The 16,620-nt window shown below is 44.0% G+C and overlaps 1 protein-coding gene across 3 annotated transcripts in view; it reads right to left on the minus strand.

Annotated features, from left to right (window-relative positions):
• The window catches only part of pak4 (p21 protein (Cdc42/Rac)-activated kinase 4), a 217,973-nt gene that overhangs the window by 106,583 nt on the left and 94,770 nt on the right, over nucleotides 1–16,620 (minus strand). The window contains exon 1 of one of the 3 annotated variants that reach the window (XM_072274452.1): nucleotides 1,889–2,248. The exons of the other annotated variants lie outside the window; for them this stretch is intronic. The gene's annotated coding sequence lies outside the window, so the exon portion shown is untranslated. Of the gene's footprint in view, nucleotides 1–1,888; nucleotides 2,249–16,620 lie in introns of those variants that run through there. 3 annotated transcript variants of the gene reach the window in all.

Raw genomic sequence — 16,620 nt, forward strand, 5'->3', positions numbered from 1 at the left:
TGGTTTTCGTTACAGTTGCACCATGAATAATTAAATAGTAATATGTAAATTATGCCAGGAAATAAGTCCAGGACCAGCCTATTGGCTCAGGGTGTCTGACCCTCCAAGGGAGGAGTTGTAAAGTTTGATGGCCACAGGCAGGAATGACTTCCTATGACGCTCCGTGTTGTTTTTATTGTTTTTATTATTGAGTTCTTTATCTTATTGTTTTTATTTTGTGCTGCATCAGAACCAGCAAAACAATTACTTTGTTCTCCTTTACACTTGAGTACTGGAGCTGACATTAAACAATCCTGAAACACTGAACGATTCAGGAACAGCTTCTTTCCATCTGCAATCTGATTTCTGAATGGACGTTGAACCGATGAACACCACCTCACTACTTCAAAAAAATACACACACACACACAGTTAAACCAATTTCATGACATACACCAGAGATATTACACCCGATTCTGATTCTGCAATTGTATTGCAAAGCCCTTGCAAGTCAGTAACTCTGAATGACCGTTGATGATTGAATATGAAACCAGAATTACAATCCATGACAAACTCTAATGGTTAATGACGATCGAAGGGAGATACTTAACCTCTCAATCTTTCCTTTGTGTCTCCAAGGCGATGCAGCACACAGGACCTAGACAATAGTCTGTCATAAATTCAGTGACAGTAATTTTGCTAGTACGGTATCGGAGAATTAATGGTTCAATAAACTACCTTAATATCACAAACAATACAAAGTCCGCAGATGCTGGAAATCTGAGCAACCCACACAAAAATGCTGCAGGAACTCAACAGGTCAGGCAGCGCCTATGGAAATAAATAGATAGCTGGCACTTCAGGCCGAGACCCTTCTTCAGGATTGAGAAGGAAGGAGGAAGATGCCAGAATACAAAGGTTCTGGGGGGGGGGGGAAGGAGGATAGCTGGAAGGTGATAGATGAAACCAAGTGGGTGGGAAAGGTAAAGGGCTGAAGAGGAAAGAATCTGAATGGGCCATAGGAGAAAGGAAGGTGGAGGGGACCCAGGGGAAATGATAGGCAGGTGAAAAGTAAGGGACCAGGAGAAGAGGAGACAAGGCTACCCAGCTAGGATACAAGGTGTTACTCCAAATATGACACTATCAAAGCATGTATGCAGTGTACAACTCTGAGATTCCTACCAGAAGCCAAAGCAAAAGGCCCTGACTCCAGCCGACATAGCTCTCCTTGTCCTTTAGGAACGCAAGCCTACAAGCCGAACAAGGTTGGAGTACTCTCCAACAGCCTTGAGAAACGGTACCAGGAGTCCCACACAGACCCACGGGCTGGGAAGCGTGGCCATCATACAACTGCCCTGAATATATACTAATTGTGGGGATTAAAGTACTGTTATACAGAAAACACGAAGAGAGATGGGGGGGAGCAAGCTCAAAGTGATTGATTAGCAACGGGGTGGAGGGTTATGGCGTGGGAGTGCAGAAAGATGCGTAAAAAGTGTGCAAATGCGTCGAGATGGAGGGTGAGATAGAAGGGAAAACGTTTTGTTTGAGCCAGAGGGAATATTTCTCTCTGCAATTCGCTCTCGTCCCCTCAACTGCCGAGGAGTTTAAAAGATCTGACGGGCTTGTGTTTCATCCACTCACCGCGACTCACATACACAGAGACATATGCACACGTAAATTCACACACACAGTTCTCAGCATGTGAAGCACACTTCCTCATCTCCATTAAAAGCACACGTTTGTATATGAAGGTGCAAGATCTCTGTACACACTGGCCGTGGCTGGGGCCCTCGCTCTATTTTCTAGTCGGCACCCTCTGCTTTAATTAGTAACTTATTAACAGATAAACTCTCCGACTCCGTTCAAAAAAAAACGTTTTAAAGCTTAACTTTCAATGAAAGGCTCACCTCACGAATCTCTATCTTCAGAAGGATTTTATCTTCAAGACGTAGAGGGCTTTCTTTGCCACTCTGTGGTACAGACAATCATTTCCTGATACTCCTTACAGCCACGCAGATAGAGAGGTCAACGTTTTCCCCGTCGGCAGAGGGATTAGGTTACCAGCAGTTTCGTCGGTCCTGTCCTCTTAGCCACTCAAAACAAGTTTCGTGACGTGTTTTTTTGTGTAGCGAGGCTTGGCCACGCCTCGTCGTCAAGCACACAAACTGCGGGGAGTGGAGTTTCGTGCAGTTTTCAATGCTCCAGAGTTTAAACTGGATCCGGCAAAAACAACTAACCTCTGTCATTCTTCCCCTGGCAGCGAACGATATTCCTAATTTACGGTTAGAGAGCGACAGGGACTGCAGATTAATGAGATTTTCTGCAAAAAGGGCGCCAGTTCAGAATGGTGCTTTCCCCTCACTCCCCGTGCACTGAAGTTCAGTAGCTGAAAGCCATTTGCCTCCCGGCTGCAAGCAGCATGAGCTTGACGGGGCGTTGCAAAGGAGGGAGGGGGACAGAGGCTTCTATTTATACTGCACTTTCTCTCAGACACCCGAGAGCTCCGCGCAAGAATGGATTACAATCCAAGGCTGGCACTGGCCACAACCATCCATTCTGCGCAGGGTAAACACCAAGGAAACGAGTGACGGGCTACGCTTTGCCAGATCTGCTTGGTCAGTCAACGATGGGTTCGAGCGCCACGCTTTTTATTCAATTGCAGTGGATTTCCAATGCTGAATATGTAAAATGTACACGTGCCGTACGTCCCAAAAGCTTGCTCTAGGATTTCTAATCCATTTCGTCTTCACAGTCCATTCTATCAACACACCCATCTCATATTATATTTCCTCCATGACGTAGCAGGCCATTTGGAGTTTAAGGCTGTGCGGGTATTCAGAGTAACCGCGCCCGCCCCCCACTCCACCTCACATTTATTATCATGACCGATTCTTCCCCTCATGCTCAGCAACACCCTCCCACTCCCGACTGTACCACCAGCCATCTCGACTGATATGATTTACAGCGGCCAATTATCCAAGACTGTCAGTCTAACCCTTCCCTCCCAAATAGCCCTCTATTTTTCTTCCGTCTATATCGGAATCAGCTTTAATATCACCGACCTATGTGGGGAAATTTACTGTATTTGCAGCAGCAGTAAAATGCAATACATAACTGTAAAGTATATATGTATCTATTTTTAAGCTAAAGTAAATTAGTGCAAAAAGTCATAGTCATATTTTATTGATCCCGGGGGAAATTGCTTTTCGTTACAGTTGCACCATAAATAATAAATAGTAATAGAACTATAAATAGTTAAATAGTAATATGTAAATTATGCCAGTAATTTATGAAATAAGTCCAGGACCAGCCTATCGGCTCAGGGTGTCTGACCCTGCAACGGAGGAGTTGTAAAGTTTGCTGGCCACAGGCAGGAATGACTTCCTATGATGCTCTGTGTTGCATCTCGGTGGAATGAGTCTCTGGCTGAATGTACTCCTGTGCCCACCCAGTACATTATGTAGTGGATGGGAAACATTGACCAAGATGGCATGCAACTTAGACAGCATCCTCTTTTCAGACACCACCGTGAGAGAGTCCAGTTCCATCCCCACAACGTCACTGGCCTTACGAATGAGTTTGTTGATTCTGTTGGTGTCTGCTACCCTCAGCCTGCTGCCCCAGCACACAACAGCAAACATGATGGCACTGGCCACCACAGACTCATAGAACATCCTCAGCATTGTCCGGCAGATGTTAAAGGACCTCAGTCTCCTCAGGAAACAGAGACGGCTCTGGCCCTTCTTGTAGACAGCCTCAGTGTTCTTTGACCAGTCCAGTTTGTCAATTCGTATCCCCAGGTATTTGTAATCCTCCACCATGTCCACACTGACCCCCTGGATGGAAACAGGGGTCACTGGAGGAAAGTGAGGTAGTGTTAATGGGTTGGATGCTGTAAGAAAGCAGCAAGCATCATCAAAAATCCTCACCACCTCATGTTCTTTTCTTGCTGCTGCCACCAGGTAGAAGGTACAAGAGTCTCAAGACTCACATTAGGAGGTTCAAGAACAGTTACTACCCCTCAGCAATCAAGCTCTTGAACAGAAGGGGCTAACTGCACTCATCTATTGAGATGTTCCCACAACCAAAGATCTCAGTGTCAAGGACACTTTATCTTGTTATCTCATGTTCTTGTTATTTATTTGTATTTGCATTTGCAGTTTGTTGTCTTCTATGCTCTACTTAATCTTTCCTTCTCCATGGATTGTCACCTTGTCGTGGTGGAGAAGCTTGTGTGGTCCTGAGATCCCGAGATCGATGCCGTTTGGAGCTGTGCTCCTGGTAGGGTCACCCATGGCGGTAAGGTCGAGCATGAGGCCCCTGACAAAGAACAATCCAACCAAGACCTCAATGGTGGAACAGGCGGACGAAGTTACTTCGAACTCAACGGCTGTGAAGGTGGATGAAGGCTGCAACAAATCCACCAGCTCCAATCGTCGTGGTTTCCATGCCATTGGAATCAGTTGGTTGATTTGTGAAGTATCGTGTGCTTCTTGGAGTGCAACATCAAGTACACGTTAAACAAATACACGCACAGGCGTCTTCGCTCTGTGGGCCACTTCTTCAGAACGAAGACCATCATCCTCAACCTTGAGGGATAGCCATGACGACGACTTTCATTGATCCCGTTATAGTTATTATTGTATAGATTTGCCGAGTATGCCCACAGGAAAAAGAATCTCAGGGTTGTATGTTTCAGAATCAAGTTTATTCTCACCGGTATGTGTCGTGAAATTTGTTAACTTAGCAGCAGCAGTTCAATGCAATACATAACATAGAAGAAGAAGAAAACAAAATAATAATAAAGTAATTACAGTGTATGTATATTGAACAGATTAAAAAGCATGCAAAAACAGAAATAATGTGTTAAAAAAAAGAGGTTGTGTTCACAGGTTCAATGTTCATTTAGGAATCAAATGGCAGAAGGAAAGAAGCTGTTGCTGAATTGCTGAGTATGTGTCTTCAAGCTTCTGTACCTCCTACCTGATGGCAACAGTGAGAAAAGGGCATGCCCTGGGTCCTGGAGGTCCTTAATAATGGACGCTGCCTTGCTGAAACACTGCTCCTTGCAGATGTCCTGGGTACTTTGTAGGCTAGTACCCTAGATGGAGCCGACTAAATTTACCACCCTCTGCAGCTTCTTTTGGTCCTGTGCAGTAGACCCCCATACCAGACAGTGGTACAGCCCATCAGAATGCTCTCCACCGTACATCTTTAGAAGTTTTCTAGTGTTTTATTTGACAAACCAAATCTCTCCAAACTCCTAAGTGTAGTTGCTGACTTGCCTTCTTTATAACTGCATTGATATGTTGGGACCAGGTTAGGTCCTCAGAGATCTTTACGCTGCTCACTCTCTCCACTTCTGATCCCTCTATGAGGATTGGTGTGTGTTCCTTTGTCTTAACCTTCCTGAAGTCCACAATCAGCTCTTTTGTCTTACTGATGTTGAGTGCAAGGTTGTTGCTGTGACAGCACTCCACTACTTGGTACTTCTCGCTCCTGTACGCCCTCTTGTCTCCATCTGAGATTCTACCAACAATAGTTGTATCATCAGCAAATTTATAGATGGTATTTTGAGCTACTGTGTGAGTCATGGATATAGAGAGAGTAGAGCAGTGGGCTAAGCACACACCCCTGAGGTGCACCAGTGTTGATCGTCAGCAAGGCGGAGATATTATCACCAATCTGCACAGATTGTGGTCTTCCGGTTAGAAAGTTGAGAATCCAATTGCAGAGGGAGGTACAGAGGCCCAGGTTCTGTCACTTCTCAATCAGTACCATGGTAGGTAAAATGGACGGCACTTAACTGCTAGCTATTCCAGGTCTGGTGAGCAGAATTGGGATAGCACTGATATATGTGTGCACCAAGAGGAGTTGATTATGAGGCATACTCCTCCACCTCTGCTTTTGAGAGACTCTATATATCTATCCTGATGGTGTATAGTAAACCCTTCGATCTGAATCGCTGCATCTGGTACAGAAGGATTAACCAGGATTCTGTGAAACGTTTGTGTCCTAATGTCCCTCTGATTCAGCACCCTAGCTCTCTGAGATCATCGATTTTATTCACCAGAGACTGCACGTTTGCCAGCAAGATGGTCGGTATTGGGAGTTTAAAACCCCGTTTTCCTAAACGCACTTGTATCCCTGACCTGCAGACATGTTTCCTGCGTGGAATCCGGCAAGGAATCCGTCCACAATTGGCATTGTTTCCATCAGTTTTAAGCAGCGACAGTTTGTTTAAAAGCATTAAGACATCTTTGTTGACCATACTGACCTTGGAAGCAGTTGTGTTTTTTAGCTGTATCAGGCTGAAATGAGAAAATTGAATCGTATCTGTTGAGAGTTCTGCTGCCACACGGATCACCTCGAGGTGCCCCAGAAGTGACATATATGTACCCTGATAACAAAATTTACTTTGAACTTTGAAAATGTCCATTCAGAAACCTGAAGGTAGAAGTGAAGAAGCTGTTCCTAGATCATTGTGTGTGTGTCTTCAGGCTCCTGTACCTCGTCCCTGATGGTAGCAATGAGAAGAGGCCCTGGGTGATGGAGGTCCACAATGATGGATGCTGCCTTTTTGAGGCATCGCTCCTTGAAAATGTCCTGAATACTATGGAGATTAGTGTCCATGATAGAGCTGACTAAGTTTACAAATCTCTGCAGTTTATTTCGATCCTGTGCACTAACAGCACCCCCCCCCCTCCATGCCAGACGGTGATGCAGCCAGTTAGAATGCTCTCCATGGTAGATCTGTAGAAAACTGTAAGTGTTTTTTTGCAACGTACCAAATCTCCTCAAATTCCTAAGAAATACAGCCACTGTCCTGCCTTCTTTGTAACTGCATCAATAGGTTCAGCCCGAGAGTCTGCAAAATCTTCCTAATCATTAGAGCCTAATATATCTGCCTCACTTGTGTTCCATGTACCCAACACTCTCTGTAAATAAAATTACCTCTGATATCGCTGTACTTTCCCCAATCATCTTAAAATTTTCCGCACTGGGAAAAAGTCTCTGGCTCGATCTATGCCTCTTATCATCTTGTACACCTTTATCAAATCACCTCTCATCTTCCTTCACTCTAAAGAGAAAAGCCCTAGCTCGTACAGCCTATCTTCATAAGACATGCTCTCTAATCCAAGCAGCATCCTGGTGAATCTCCTCTGCACCCTCTCTAAAGCTTCCACATCCTACTTAACTCGAGGGAGATAAGCAGGAACACAGAGCACTACCAGTGTTGAATGCTGATATGCAAAAAAAAGGTAAGAATGGGAACTATTAGGGGAGAGGTGAATGGCAGCTGGACTCACAACACGCTGGAGGAACTCAGCAGGTTGGGCAGCATCAGTGGAAATGATGAGTCGACGTTCGGTTCCGGCCCGAAACGTCGACTCATCGTTTCCATGGATGCTGCCCGACCTGCTGAGTTCCTCCAGTGTGTTGTGAGTGTTGCTTTGATAGTCATAGTCATACTTTATTGATCCCAAGGGAAATTGGTTTTCAGTACAGTTGCACCATTAATAATAGTAATAAAACCATAAATAGTTAAATAGAAATATGTAAATTATGCCAGGAAATAAGTCCAGGACCAGCCTATTGGCTCAGGGTGTCTGACCCTCCAAGGGAGGAGTTGTAAAGTTTGATGGCCACAGGCAGGAATGACTTCCTAAGACGCTCTGTGTTGCACCTCGGTGGAATGAGTATCTGGCTGAATGTACTCCTGTGCCCACCCAGTACGTTATGTAGTGGATGGGAGACATTGTCCAAGATGGCATGCAACTTGGACAGCATCCTCTTTTCAGACACCACCATCAGAGAGTCCAGTTCCATCCCCACAACATCACTGGCCTTACGAATGAGTTTGTTGATTCTGTTGGTGTCTGCTACCCTCAGCCTGCTGCCCCAGCACAGAACAGCGAACATGATCACACTGGCAACCACAGACTCGTAGAACATCCTCAGCATCGTCCGGCAGATGTTAAAGGACTTCAATCTCCTCAGGAAATAGAGACGGAAATTGATCCCAGCATCTGCAGATTATTTTGTGTTTACGAATGGCAGCTAGAACCAAGTTTGAATGGATGAACAAGTGTTTGAATCTGGTGGATGGAAGGAGAAATGGGTGGGATAAGGGGTCAAAGATGGGTGAAAGCAGAGCTGGCTTGGGTGAGAAAGGGGGACAAAATGGAAGAAGCAGAGCAGGATCACTTGCAGTACATTCCAATATGATTCTGGTTTCAGGGCAGCCTGCAAATAAGGAACACTGAGCTGAGCTGCCACTTATGCTGAAAGCCTCAGGCAGATGCTAGGTGCCTCAAATAGGAATTCTGCCCCTTGCCTTGAGGGGAAAAGGGAGGACTGCAGGTGGGGTCTGGAGAGACAGACAGCTCAAGAACTGTGTTGAAGTTACAGCTTTTAGTATCTGCATATCTGGGGTCAATCTTGTTGCAGTGCACGCCCTAGCTTTAAATCACCAGTGGACAATGGGTCATCACATCCCAAAGCAGAACAAAACAAATATACAGATCCCATAAATCTGCTATGCATGTGGAACACTCTGTGCACTTAATTAACCTTCAGCCACCACTCGCTGCACCGTCAGGTTATCATTTGCCTGACAGCAGAGTTATGCAGCAGCAGCATAAATCTTCATTTGCCTAACAGCAGGCCGATATTCCAGTGGAGAAATCAGCTGACATTGGAGAGGGTTCAGGGGAGGTTCATGAAAATGATTCTGGGATTGAAAGGCTTGTCATATAAGGAGCGTTTGATGACTCAGGGCCTCTTCTCACTAGAATTCAGAAGAATGAACAGGAATCTCATTGAAACCTATTGAATATTGAAAGGCCTCGATAGAAAGGATGTTTCCTATAGTGCAGGAGTCTAAGACCAGAGGATACAGCCTCAGAATAGAGGGGTGTCCTTTTAGAATGGGTTCCTTACCCAGAGAGTGGTGAATCTGTGGAATTCATTGCCACAAGCGGCTGTGGTGGCCAAGTCATTGGGCATATTTAAGGTAAAGGTTGGTAGATGCTTGGTTGGTCAGAGCATGGAAGCTACCCAAACAGAACAAGCGGGATCTCCCAGTGGCCACCCGTTTTAATTCCACTTCCCATTCCCATATGTCCATCCATGGCCTCCTCACTGTCGTGATAAGGCCACACTTAGGTTGGAGGAACAACACCTTATATTCTGTTTGGGTGGCCTTCAACCTGATGGCATGAACATCGATTTCTTAAGCTTCTAGTAATGCCTCGCGCTCCCCCCTTCACTATTTCCTATTCCCTATTCCCTCTCTGTTACCTCCTTGCCTACTCATCACCTCCCTCTGGTGCCCCTCCCCCCCTCCTTTCCTTTCTTCCATGGCCTTCTGTCTCTTTCATCAATCAACTTCCTTGCTCTTTGCTTCATCCCTCTGCCTCCAAGTTTCACTTATCGCCTGAGTGTTTCTCTCCCCTTCCCCCAACTTTCAAATCTACTCAACTTTTTATTTCCATTTCTGCCGAAGGGTTTCGGCCCAAAACGTCGACTGTGCTTTTTTCCATAGATGCTGCCTGGCCTGCTGAGTTCCTCCAGCATTTTGTATGTGTTGCTCGGTTTCCAGCATCTGCAGATTTTCTCTTGTTCATTCCACCAAGGTTGGTGAGGTTCGAACTAGAGGTCATGGGTTAAGGGTGAAAGGTGAAATCTTTATGGGGAAGATGAGGGGGAACTTCTTCACTCAGAGGATGGTGAAAAGAGTGAGCAATTTAAAGTTCCTGGGTGTCAATGTCTCTGAGGATCTATCCTGGGCCCAACATATGCAGCTACAAAGAAGGCATGATAGCAGCTATATTTCATTAGGAGTTTGAGGAGAATTGGTGTGTCACCAAAGACACTTGCAAGTTTCTGCAGATGTACTGTGCAGAACATTCTAACTGGCTGCATCACTGTCTGGTACAGAGGTGGGGGGCTACTGCACAGGATTAAAGTAAGCTGCAGAGAGTTGTAAACTTAGTCAGCTCCTTCATGGGCACTAGCCTCTGTAGTATCAGGACATTTTCAAAGATGCCTCAAAATGGCAACATCCATCATTAAGGACCCCCATCACCCAGGACATGCCCTCTTCTCATTGCTATTATCAGGAAGGAGGTACAGGAACCTGAAGGCACACACTCAGTGATTCAGGAACAGCTTCTTCCCCTCTTCCATCAGATTTCTGAATGGACATTGAACCCGTGAACACCACCTCGCCACTTTTTTTTCCTTTTTTACACTACCTATTTAATTATTTATACACACACACACACACACACACACAGTAATTTACAGTTTTTTTTCCCTCTGTTATTTTGTACTGCTGCTGCAAAGACAAAAAAAATTCACGACATATGCTGGTAATATTAAACCCAATTCTGATGGGAGTATGGAATGAGCTCCCAGCAGAAGTGGTGAATGCAGGTTTAACTTCAATATTTAAGAGAAGTTTGGATAAGTACATGGATGTGAGGAGTATGGAGGGCTATGGTCTGGTTGCAGGTCATTGGGACCAGGCAGAATAATGGTTCAGCATGGGCTAGATGGGCCAAAGGGCCTGTTTCTGTGGCTCTATGACATCCATACACTTGGAATAGCAATACCTTGGGTGATATTCCCAAGTCAACAGCAGCATCTCCAGCCTGAAAACTGGCACTGCACAGAACTTCATGGCTTTAATGGCTAAGTTTCACAATAGCTGAAGACCACTGTGTCACACAAACTGAAGGTTGAAAGCTGTTTACTTGTTGAGCAAAAAAAAAGGGTATAGTAATTTCAAGAGGGAACTTAAGCCTTGCTTTAACTGCTAAGTTCACTGCCTAGAACTTAAGAGGGCAAGCAAACACGAAAAGTGCACCATTGCATGTGTTTTAAAATAAATTCATTTTAAGTGGTACTCATTTTGAATTTGGATTTTAGGAACTGCTTGCGTGCCAATATCTGTCTTTCCTAATTTAGAAGCAGACTTGCGTTCACCATCCTCCTCCCAAATTAAAGAGGGGTGAACCTAGCACAGTAAACCACAAGGCTCGTTGGGTGTTGGTCTCTTGGAAGCAAAAGAACTGGGACAATCAAAGTGAATTTAGAACACAGAACATTACTGCTCAGTACAATCCCTTCAGCCGACGATGTTGTGCCAACCCTTTAACCTACTCCAAGATCAATTTAACTATTCTCTCCCACATAGCTTTCCATTTTCTATCATCCCTGTGCCTACCTGAGTCTCTTCAATCTCCGTAATGTGTCTGCCTCCACCACCACCCCTGACAAGGGTATTCCATACACTCACCACACTGTGTAAAAAGTTTGAAAGGTTCATTTTATTATCAAAGTATGTACACAGAATACACCTCTGAGATTTGTTTTCTCCGGATAGCCGTGAGAGACAGAGAAACCATGGTGGTCATTGAAAGATATCAACTCCTCCTCTGCACAAAAAAAAACAAAAACTTGCAAACCCCTAATGCCCCAACCCCTCCCTTGCACAAAAACTAATAGATCGCTCACCCAGAAAACGGCAGCTAGAACATCAAACCCCAAACCCCCAACCCCTCCCTCACAAAAAAACTAACATATTGCCCACAAGGAAAAAAAAACAGCGACAATAACATCAAACCTCCAACCCCTCCCATGCACAAAAACTAACATATTGCCCACAAGGACGTCAAACCTGACTCTGTATTTTCCTCCCAATGCCCTAAAAGTTATGCTTTTAAAAAAAAGTGGATGAATCTTGCATGGAAAGGAAGGGCTGCTTTCACTCACAATGGGAAAGCTACTAATATGGACGTGCCTTAATCCAAAAGCTAAATCTCCATAGAGGACATTCAGGACATGGGATACAGAGCCTACTCATTGCAGCAAGTACGTTACAACCATTTGTAAAGCATCCATATTCAGGGCAGCACAGAGGCACAACTGCTACCTCAGAGCATTGGTGCTATCTGGGTGGATTTTGTCCTCCCTGTAACTGAGTGGGTTTATTACGATATCCGAGAGACTGTAAATTGCCCATAATGTTCAAAGTTTAAAGTAAATTTATTATCGAAGCACATATACTGTACATGTATACTGTCAAACAAGATAACATTTTTCCAGACTAGAGAGTAAAGCACAGGAGTACACATAACACACAATAACTTAGGAAAGTAAGGATAACATCTGTAGATGAATTACGCATAGATAAACAAAGTAAAGTGCATAAATTAAGTATTATATGGTACAGTACAAATTATTCAATGACACTTCGAATGCGATGTGACAGGACTTCAGAAGCCGAACGGCCAGAGGGAAGAAGCTGTCTCCCATACCAACCGTTCCTGTCTTTATGTATCGGAGTTTCCTGCCTGATGGTTGAATGTCAAAGAGGACGCTGGATCCTTGATAGTATTTATAGAAAATTACAGAAAAGAAATTATAGAAAAGAAATAGGCCCTTTGGCCCATCCAATCCTTGGTGAACCACTTAAACTGCCTATTCCCATCAATCTGCATGGGGACCATAGCCCTCCATATCCCTACCATCTATGTATTTATCCAAACTTCTCTTAGACATTGAAATCAAGTTCACATACACCATTTGTGCTAGCAGCTTGTTCCACATTGTCATGATCCTCTGTATGAAGAATACTAAGGAGAAACTATCAGAAACTCAGTAAACAATAAATAAACTAGTGGAGAGATGGAGAGAGAAAAATAGAAGAGAATAGTTAAGATGCACTGAAAGTTCAAATAAAGTCCAAGGTACATTTATTATCAAAGTTTGTATGCAGTATACAAACCTGAGATTTGTCTTCTCCACAGTCACGAAAACAAGGAAACACTATGGAACACGTTCAGAGAACAACATCAACCTCAATACAAAATTGGAAGAGTCCAATTGAACCCCATACAACTACAGTCCAATCTGCAAACTGCTCAGAAGAAAGTTTATTACATTTTCACAAAGGGAAGAACAGGGTTGTGGGACCGACTGGGTTTCATTCTTCAAATAGCAAGGACGCACAAGATGGAGTAAATGACTTCCTCCTGCTATTAAGCAAGCAAGCAGAGTGTTGTGACTGTGAACAAAGTCGTTGGAGAGACACTGAAGCTGGTGGACACACTAGTATTTATTCAGCAAAACCAGCAGCAGGCATCATATTCGAGACACTCTTGGAAGAAGAGGCCTGCCTGACCCAATATTACATGCCATTTCTATATGCTAAAGATCAATGGTAACAGCAGGACAATTCTATACTTACAATGTATCTACAATGCTTCCTTGAACTACATATAATTTTCAAACATCTCCATCTTCACACCCACACTCCAGACACTCCCTGCATATGTGGCTTCACATAAAAGACCATTGTTCAAGAGCTGCTTTTAATTTCAATCAAAAATCCACACTCAGGTCTGAAGGCAGGTTGCTGTTAAAATTAGAATTTGCTGTATAGTGTAGCTCCAGAATATGCCCGAACACGAAGTGCTAAAATTTGAAGTTTTCTTATAGAATGCTGAATCAATAAAGCTCTGCAATACTACTGGTCCACCCTTTCATTCCCTTGTGCAGTTCAAACATGTGACATCCCACAGTGCTTACATATTCCTGATGTACATCAACCAACTGCAGGAACTCCATTTATTTTTGAACTATGGCTGGTCTTGTCTACCTGCCAATAATATTATTAGATTTATGGAACAAACTACATTTCAGCTTGGCCAACAACCTGGGGAAAAATTCTTTTAGTATCAATGATATATTTCAAAACCCCAAGTGATGTATTTTCAGACTAGCACAATTTATAATTGGTTACAAGGGGAATGCATCTCCATAAGACTTAGGAGCAGGATTAGGCCATTCAGCCCATTGAGTCTGCTCCACCATCCCACATTCAACCCCATACAGCTACCTTCTTACCATATCCTTTCATGCCCTGACTGTTCAGGAAACTATCACTTCTGCCTTAAATATACCCATGGACATGGCCTCCACCACAGTCTGTGGCAGAGCATTCCACAGATTTACCACTCTCTGGCTAAATAAATTCCTCCTTACCTCTGTTCTAAAAGGTCGCCCCTCAATTTTGAGGCTGTATCCTCTAGTTCTGGATATGCCCACCAAAGGAAATATCCTCCCCACATCCACCCTATCTAGTCCTTTCAATATTCGGTAGATTTTAATGAGATTCCACCCCCCACCCCTGCATTCTTCTAAATTCGAGTGAATACAGCCCAAAGCTGCCAAACGCTCTTCATATGTTAACCCTTAATTTCTGGAATCATCCTCATGAAGCTCCTCTGGACTGTCACCAATGACAACACATTCTTTCTGAGATATAACTGTTGACAATACTCCAAGTGCAGTCTGACTAGTGTCTTACAAAGCCTCAGCATTATCTCCTTGCTTTTATATTCTATTCTACTTGAAATAAATAGCAACTTTGCATTTGCCTTCTTTACCAGACTTAACCTGTAAATTAACTTTCTGTAAGTGTTGCACGAGGGCTCCCAGGTCCCTCTGCACCTCTGATGTTTGAACCTTCTCCCCATTTAGATAATAGTCCGCACAATTGTTCCTTTTACTAAAATGCATTATCATACATTTCCCAACACTGTATTCCATCTGCTACTTTTTTGCCCATTCTTCCAATTTGTATAAGTCCTGCTGCAATCGCATTGCTTCCTCAGCACTACCTACCCCTCCACTTATCTTCATATCATCCACAAACTTTACCACAAAGCCATCAATTCCATTGACAAACAATGTGAAAAGTAGCGATCCAAATACTGATCCCTGAGGAACACCACTAGAAACAGCCAGCTAACCAGAAAATGTACTGGTTTAAAATGATTCATACCACTTACATGAGAGCCCATTCAACCCATCGGTACAAACCTTGTGCAATCTCTACCAAAAAGAACAGATTCAGCATTGCATGGTATCTTTCTGGTTCCACAAACTGCTTCCAAAGATGCTGAATGTCAAATTGGGGGACCGCTTCATTGAGCACCTCCACACCATACTCCACAAGTGGGACTTCCCAGTGGCCAAACTTTTTAATTCCAATTCCCATTCCAACATGTCTGTCCGTGGCCAAGATGAAACCACCCTCCAAATGAAGGAACAGCACCTTATATTCTATCTGGGTAGCCTTCAACCTGATAGTGTGAATATCGAGTTCTCCTTCTGGTAAAAAAAAACTCATCCCCCCGCCACCTGTATTCCCATTCCTGACCTTTTACCTCTTCTCGCCTGCCTATCTCTTCCCCTAGGTCTGCTCCTCCTATGGTCCACTCTATCAGATTTCTTCCTCTCCGGCCCTTGACCCTTCCACCCACCTGGCCTTACCAATCACCTTCCAACTAGCCTCCTCTCCCACACCTTGTTATTCCGGCATCTTCCCCCTTCCTTCTTGATCCTAAAGAAGCGTCTTGGCCCGAAACTATCTACCAATTTCCAAAGATGCTACCTGACCTGCTGTTCCTCCAGCATTTTGTGGGTGTTGCTTTGGATTTCCAGCAACTACAGACTTTCTTGTGTTTATGTTGAATTTTTGTTCTTAAGTCACTGAATAACTGCTTATATACAACAGCCAATTGTGCACAGAAAGGGGTCAAAGAGATCAATGAAATAACTAGTTAAATTATTTTGATGGCTGAGGAATAAATGTTGGCCCAGGGCAGACAAAATGTTGTTCAAATAATCTGACCATATCTATCTTAATATGATAGATAGTGACAGACTTCACATCTCACTGGAAAAAATAGCACTTCTGACACCTCAGCATCACAATGAGACCATAAAACAGATTGGGAGCCGAATTTGGCCAATCCAATCTGCTCCACCAATCCATCAGGGCTGATTTATTATCCATCCCAGCCCCATTCTCCTGCCTTCTCCTCATAACATTTGATGCCATTTCTATCAAGAATCTATTAATCTCTACTTTAAATATACCCAATGACTTGGCCTTCACAGCTGTCTGTAGCAATGAATTCCACAGATTTACCACCCTATGGCTAAAGAAATTGGTCCTCATCTCTCTTCTAAAGGGACTCCTTGTATTCTGAGGCTGTGCCCTCTGGTCCTAGACTCACCCACTATAGGAAACAGCTTCTCCGCATCCACTCTATCTAGGCAGGAGTTCCCAACCTTTTTTATGCCATGGAGCCTCATTATTAACTGAGGGGGTCTGTGGACCTCAGAATGTGAACTCCTGATCTAGGCCTTTCAATATTTGGTGGATTTCAATGAAATTTTGCCCCCCCTCCCCGCCCCCACTGAGCTGTGTGGTGAAGCCTTGGGACAGCAGTTCATGTAGATGTGCAGAACGTCTCCGATTTCTCTCCATCATTTTAAGCTTAGTGCCTTCTGAACCCAAGGCTTTGGGCTCAAAAGGATAAGCTTAAAATAATGGTTGAAGCGATATGGGGGATCGTCTACACATCTACATGAAATGTTATCGTAGGAAGGTAGCCCCCATCGTTAGGGATCCTCACCACCCAGGTCAAGTTCTTTTCTTGCTGCTGCCATCAGGTTGAAAGTACACGAGCTTGAGGACTCACACCACCAGCTTCAACAACAATGACGTTTGTACTATCCCGTCACCATCAGGCTCTTGAACAAAAGAGGATAACTA

Source organism: Mobula birostris, chromosome 12 (genome assembly GCF_030028105.1).
Source record: "Mobula birostris isolate sMobBir1 chromosome 12, sMobBir1.hap1, whole genome shotgun sequence".
Lineage (NCBI taxonomy): Eukaryota > Metazoa > Chordata > Chondrichthyes > Myliobatiformes > Myliobatidae > Mobula > Mobula birostris.